This window comes from Amphiura filiformis, chromosome 5, assembly GCF_039555335.1.
Source record: "Amphiura filiformis chromosome 5, Afil_fr2py, whole genome shotgun sequence".
NCBI lineage: Eukaryota > Metazoa > Echinodermata > Ophiuroidea > Amphilepidida > Amphiuridae > Amphiura > Amphiura filiformis.
Window position 1 is genome coordinate 80,487,128 of NC_092632.1, and position 6,931 is coordinate 80,494,058.

The 6,931-nt window shown below is 37.1% G+C and overlaps 1 long non-coding RNA gene across 1 annotated transcript; it reads right to left on the reverse strand.

Annotated features, from left to right (window-relative positions):
- Positions 1-2,972: 2,972 nt before the first annotated feature.
- LOC140153802 (uncharacterized) lies at positions 2,973-6,607 on the reverse strand. Its single transcript, XR_011859149.1, has 3 exons — positions 6,457-6,607; positions 5,977-6,111; positions 2,973-4,411 (listed from the first exon to the last, which is right to left on the reverse strand). It is a non-coding gene; the product is annotated as an uncharacterized lncRNA (long non-coding RNA).
- Positions 6,608-6,931: the final 324 nt, after the last annotated feature.

Consider the following 6,931-nt stretch of genomic DNA (forward strand, 5'->3'; position numbering starts at 1 on the left):
CGCTTGCCCCTCTCTCAGCCTACCAAAATTGCTTCCCCCCGGCCCGCCAAAAATCTTTGCCCCCCCCCCCCCTTTCCACATGCCAAATTTTTGGGATCCCAATTTGCAAACCTTAAATGGTCTAGGCCCTAGATATAATTACGTTAAATGTTTCGAGCGCGACGAGCAGGAAAATTTGCATATTAGAGCGTTTCCGTATACTGTTTTCCTCAGCCTTTTTAGAGCGTTTTATTTAAAAGGCGCCACATGAATGTGTGCCAAAACTCGCTCCCCCCCTCTCGGCTGGCCAAAAATTGCTCCCCCCCCCCAATTTGACCCTCCCCCGAGGCTCATAATTATTGCACAGCCCCTAACCCGGGTTCAAAATGGGCATTGTTACTGATAGAAAAGAAAAATTCACGTATGTTTTTCAGTATGTTCAGGGTCCCCTTTTCGGACAGAACATTATTTTCACCCCCCCTTTGGCCGTGACAAATGTACGCCATGTTCTAAAATTAAGGTGATTTTTTTTCAAAGGCCCCCATAACATGCATGATAAGCGGTGTTGACCCTCAAATAAGTTGAGACAATAAAGCCGACACACAAGAAATATGGAAATTTAAAATATATATTTTGAAAACTATATTGAATATTATGGCCAAATATTTTGTCAACACTTAGGCCTAATAATAGGGATGTCCACTCACAACACATTTCCTGCAAGAGCAGTTTCAAACTCAGTGTATGTGGGCACTAAGGGAGGTTGATTTTGGAACTGGGGTCTGAAACAAGTGGAGATATCTGTGAATGCATGTAGAAACACCATTGCAACAAGTCATTTTTGTGGAAATTACTGTAATTTTTGAGGAAATCCAAATATATTTTGGAAAATAAACCTGTCGAATTCGGCAACCTTGCACAGTGTTATACTATGGGAGATTATGGGCTGATTTATAAGTACTTATATTATAGGAAATTATAAACATAGCCCAGCTCATTATTTGGTACCAGTCTATTTTTATAATGAAGGCAAAGGTTTCTTTTCTCTATGGCACAATATCATCAGTAAGAACCAAAATCTAATGATTATGATGTCACCATTGTCTTAAATTGCCATTTAGGCCTATGTCAATTTTTAGGAACGGTACAGAGGTCAAATGAAAAGCCGTCGGTAATACAAGCAGGATCATGGGATGTGAAGATGTTGAAGGTAGTTTGTTTTTAGGAAAAATAGGATAATGCTAATGAGAATGAGCTTCCTTTCAGAGCAAGCACCTTGATGGCAGTACTAAAAGTATATCCGCTTTCCCTGGGCCCCCCGGGAAAATTGTGGGAAACTGATCATCAGGATATGCCACAGGTGAATTTTGAACGGCCCCCTTGATCAGATGGTATTTGATGAAGAGTCACTGGATGATCTCAGTAGTGACCAGAGGCTATAGAGTATGTTCATGGCATTTCTCATGGAAAGATCAGCCCAAGATTTGCAGCCTGGAAGATAGGACCATTGAATCATGCACGTTGGTCATGTTGGTTGACATTAGCAATAAGACTGATGTGTCTGTGGACCAGAGGTTCTTATCCTGGCACAGAATTACAAGAAAGGCTTCACCATGCTATCAAGTTCATTGTTGAAGTGTATGCAGTAAGTTGGTTTGAGATGAAAAGGACAGCAAGTTCCATGACCAGCAGCTGTACATTTTCAACATGATCTAGAGGATCAAGCTGCAGTCTGGAGAAATCCAATCTATCGCTTTCAGGAACCTCAAATTGCTTCCTGAGAATGTACTCTACTCCATGGTGAAGTCTAATGATTTAGAAGTGAGAGAAACTACACTCAAGAAAGTCTTGTCTGTATATCAGAAGTGAAGAGCCAGCAAAGAAGCGCTTAAAGAAGATAATACTTAATACTGAAGCCACCCATTGATCGGAACTTATCATGCTTATCAGCCTGTCTCAAAGTGGGATCTGTGAACCAGCTCTGACAAAACATTCCTTACCAGGTGCTTCAAGAAGCATTGCTGAATGGTTCCAAGGTAGATCTGCCTGACCTGCCTTTACATTCCTAAAGTGTTGAAAGAGCTGTGAAGCTGACATCTGAAGCTGCCCACATTGTGTATGGTCTTAAAGCAAAGCAGAATCACATCATAGCCAAAACCATGAGTCGTCAGATGAGACCTTCCTAGACTAAGGGATCTTACACTCAATGATGACCTTGGAATCTAAGCAGAAGTCAAAATGATGTGGGGTCATTGAAATTGAGAACTAGGCCTATATAATATGTTATTGTTGATATTAAAATGACTCCTATATCTTGTAAGTTGTATGGATAACATCGGAACAATTATTAAGATAAACATAATGAGCAAGAAAGTGGCATATTTTGGGGTTGAAGACTACAAAAATATAGCAATCCCAGGTGTGATAAGCCTAAGGGGTTAAATAATATTTGAAAATGATTTTCTGGCATCTGATACATGATGGTTATTTTTCACATCAATGGAACAGTTTTCACATGTAAAATATTGATACCACAAAAAAGTTGCAAAAACGTAGGAACTTAATATCACATACAAACTTCCCATAGTAAATGTGGTGCAAAGCTGCCGAATTCGACAGGCTTATTTAAAAAAATTAAAATGGATTTCCTCAAAAAGTGCTTGATGGTAGAATTTTTTTCTTTGCATGGTAGTTAATGTTATGGCAAGTCACAGATATCTCCATTTGTTTTAAATCAAATATCAAAAAAAAGTTGAAAATCAACCTCCCTTAGTGGGCACTCACCCATGTATTGTCTATGCAAACACAGCTCTATGCACTAAGTCCAAGACCTGTTAATGGTAACAGTATGGTCCAATTTATAGGCATAAAACAGGGTGTTTCAAGAAATTCCTTATTCCACCAGAAAACATACCAAGCTCTTTCCTGATTGGTCAGTAAAATAATAGAGAGGACCTTCCGGGGGACCTTTCTTTATCAAGTGATCAACTTAAAAAAAATCAAAGAGATGAGAACTACAACAGGTTGAACTGACAGCATTTTGTGCATCAGGTGTTGAAATGCAATTATTTCCGAATTGGGATTGATTCAGACAAGCAAACTTACAAACATTTAACTATATTTGAAGACAAAATGTGCAGGATGTTAAGAAATTGACATGTTTAAGCCTTCTAAACCCATATCAAGCTATATCAAATTATGCACTTCTGACCACCATGTGCATTTCAGATATGCTACCCATCATGGCTTCCATGCACACACAGTCTATTGCTCACAGTGTAGTAAAGATAACTTTTGAGTTGGAGCAAATTTCTCAAAATGAGTAGTGATTAATGTTACCAAACATTTTTTTTTGCCAAACTTATGTCATGATGAAGTATAATCATATTTGAAGATAAAATGTGCTGATCTTAAAAGATTGAACGATTTTAAGACTACCACTATCCATTTAAAATAATGCACTTATTGTTATATGGAGATATTTTCCATGGCAGCCATCTATACGCTCAGGGTTCCACCAAACAAACCACGGGGTTTGAAGTCTTTAGTTGTATGTCAACAAAATCGCTTTCAGGATGATCTTATTTCATGTTGTTATAAGCAGATATAATGTTCCAGATAACGCTAGTTAATAAATACATTAAGAAAAAGTACCTTGAACTTGCACTTTCTGTATTTATTACTTTAATTTCAAATGTTCTAGCATCCCTATATAAAACCGTGACACTCGAAAGGCCATATCTCGGGAATGGAACGTCGGGTTAACATTATTTAAACGCCAAAATGTTTCTTTCATCAAGTCCCAGCCAATAAGTGAGGCCCTCTGAATCAATTTTGCACTAAGTTTTCAAAATGTTTTCTGAATGTTATTAAACGTTTTACACCCTTTATATAACCCACCATTTAAACGATTTCTAAAACGTTTGTGTGTTTGGCGATTTCCAGTCATAGATTGCGTTATGTATCAGTTATCATTAAGATGATCTCCATCAGTTTGGAAGTTTAATAAAAAGTCCGCTTCTTCTAACAAAATGTTCTAAATGCAAGGGATGCAATTGAATCATCTTGAATTGTCCGTTCAGTTTTCCGCCATTTATTTTTCTGCAAGTTGTGGGAATCAAATAGTTTTGTGTGTTAGTCTGGTCTAATCACTGGAAACTGATTGGTGCCAATCTTTTTTCTGTATAATATATTATAGCTAATAATGGTTACAAACATATTTCCAAGCACAGCATGGTTGTTATTGGTTCCCGTTTTAAGCAAGTCTGTCTTTATTATTCAATATAAAGTGATGTCATCACCCCTTCAAAAAAGCCAACTTAAATGCACTGTAACTAGCTGCGGCAAGACCAAGCCCAATTAATAGCATTGCTGGACGATAAGTCAATTTAGCATCTGATGCTCCTTTAAGATGAACATACAGGCCACTTCTCTGTAAAGAAAAAGAAGAAAACATAATTTATTATTAGAAATAATAATAACATAATTCAGAAACAGAAAGTACTACCGGGAGTACCAGGTTTATAATACCAACTTCTACAAGAACGATTACCATGATTACGAAGCAAATTCAAATAAATACCACCACTTGTTTAAAAACGCGGGGAAAACCTTGAAAAACAGTTGTGTATCCATTTATTCAAAATAGCTGTATTTATGATTTTTAAACGCCTTGGACGACATGATGGATTCGGGACTTTGTTGCAGCATATATAGCCTCATCCTATCCCCGGCCGGGTCCCTATCAGGACCCAAATGTGTCTCCAAAGTCCAAAATGCACACTAAACAAACATATGCGTTCAAATCCCAGAGAACCAGTTAAATTGACGTTGAAATAAGTGAAATATATAACTATTATAATTATATATCCGCATTAAAAAATCAAATATGAAGATCACAATACTTCTATGGTTTCTGTCATGAATTTAGTTCAGGAAATGCATGCCATTAATAGATCTGCATCTACATGGAGAGAAAGGTTCTGAACATAAACATTTAAAGAGGAAGCCTCATCAAAGCAGTTCTTCTGGGGTGACCCAAACCTGCCTGGTTATCAATTATCATATCAGAATTTGACAGGTGCTAAATTGATGCAATAACATTAAAACATCAATTAGCACCTGTCAAATTCAGAGATACCTGCCACTGATAAATTTGATAACCATTCAGGTTTGGTTCACCCCAGAAAGAACTGCTCTGGTGGGGCTTTCTCTATGAAATATACAGTCTTCAGCTCTGAGGTTGCTCAGTCTGATCTCCAAATTTGGACGTTCAGCTACGTTCGATGTATCGGACTACTGGAACTGAGAGCTATTAAAGGGGGGTAACCCTATTGGTTTTGGATATGAATTGTCTTTAAAATTACATAATAATATCAAATATCGCCCCCATTATGCTGCTTTGTGAAAAAACGAGAGCATTTTCAGCGTAAATGTGAATAAATAGCCAAATAGGGCCTATATTTCCCCTTGCAATATGTACATTTTAAATGAATATAAAAAAGTTTGGGTTAAAAATGGAGAGGAAAAAAACCTTCCGATACCGGGTTTTGAACCGGGTACCTCTCGGGTAAAAGAATGGCCCGCTAACCAATTGAGCTATTTAACCAACTGAGATCACCAAGGAATTGTTTTAATTATATACGGCGGACCGTCTCCTCAGCACTTAGCGTAGTTCGCTTTTTTCACAGAATGTGTATGACGCGAAACGAAAGTAGCTGTTGAGGAGACTGAAGTTCCGCAATTAATTCCCTTCCCATGATCCGAAGTAATTTTTATTATAATTTACAAACTGGTAACCTGTAAAAACCGCTGTGTTTCATGATTTCTCCGGAAATACATCGACTTGGAGCGTCAAATTTCAGGATAGTAATGAGAAAAATAGTATCTATTATGTGATACCAAAACCTCATCAACAATGAAAAAATCGGGGGATGATGCATGTCGATCGGGTTACGGACCTTTAAGTCTTCATTTTGCCATGACATTTTATCTTACCTCTAGCATAGCTCTATGATTCGTGATTTTCTTCCTATTCTGTAAGTCTACATTACTCATGTGTGGATCTTGAGCCCAGACCAGTTTGGTTATCACCTCGTCTGCCCTATTTGCAGGAATTGGTGGTTTTAAACTCTGTAAAAGAGAGAGAGAGAGAGAGAAAATTTGTTAATTAAAATGAACGATGCATAATTTTGTATCTGCTTTGAGTAAGCCTATGATGCCTATTTATCAGTGCATACAAGTAATGATGGATGCCTAATTACCATTACGGTGTTATTATTATATTTAAAATATTTTGAATTTTTATATTTCAAATATATATATATATATTATTTTAAAATGGTATTATTTGCATGTTTTACAAAGATCATGGCATCCGTACAAACCCCGGGTACAAACTCACTGGTTTAACTGGTAAAATACAATTTCACTACAATTTCATTAAAATATTGGCACAAAATGTAGTAATTATAATACCTGCAATCCGTAAGCTAAATTGGTGTTGTCGGCCGCACACAGCTACGAAACATATCAAATTTGTAAGCCATTTTGATCTTCGGTTCAAAACAAAAACAACACAGAGCAGTAAAGAAATGATATCAATATGACACAGTTTAGTCTCGTTGTCATTTCATATACGTATATACAAAAATCCAATATGCAGTTGGGTATTGTTGGTAATGGCTTATTACCTTTACAAACGAGACTATCTTAGCCATGCGACTGCCTTAAGAGCTGACTGCCTTGACCTTATCGGGTAAACACCTAGGGTGAGCCAAAAGTTACTTACATTGATTTATAACAGCTAAATACAGATATATTCATAGCTTCCAGTGGCCGCCTAGATATTTCTCAATTCCGAGATATAATAGTGGTAGTTGGCACTAGTTGCATATAAGATCGTTAAATCCAGGAAGGGTTGAATAATTATAGGGGTTGATTTTATTCTTTA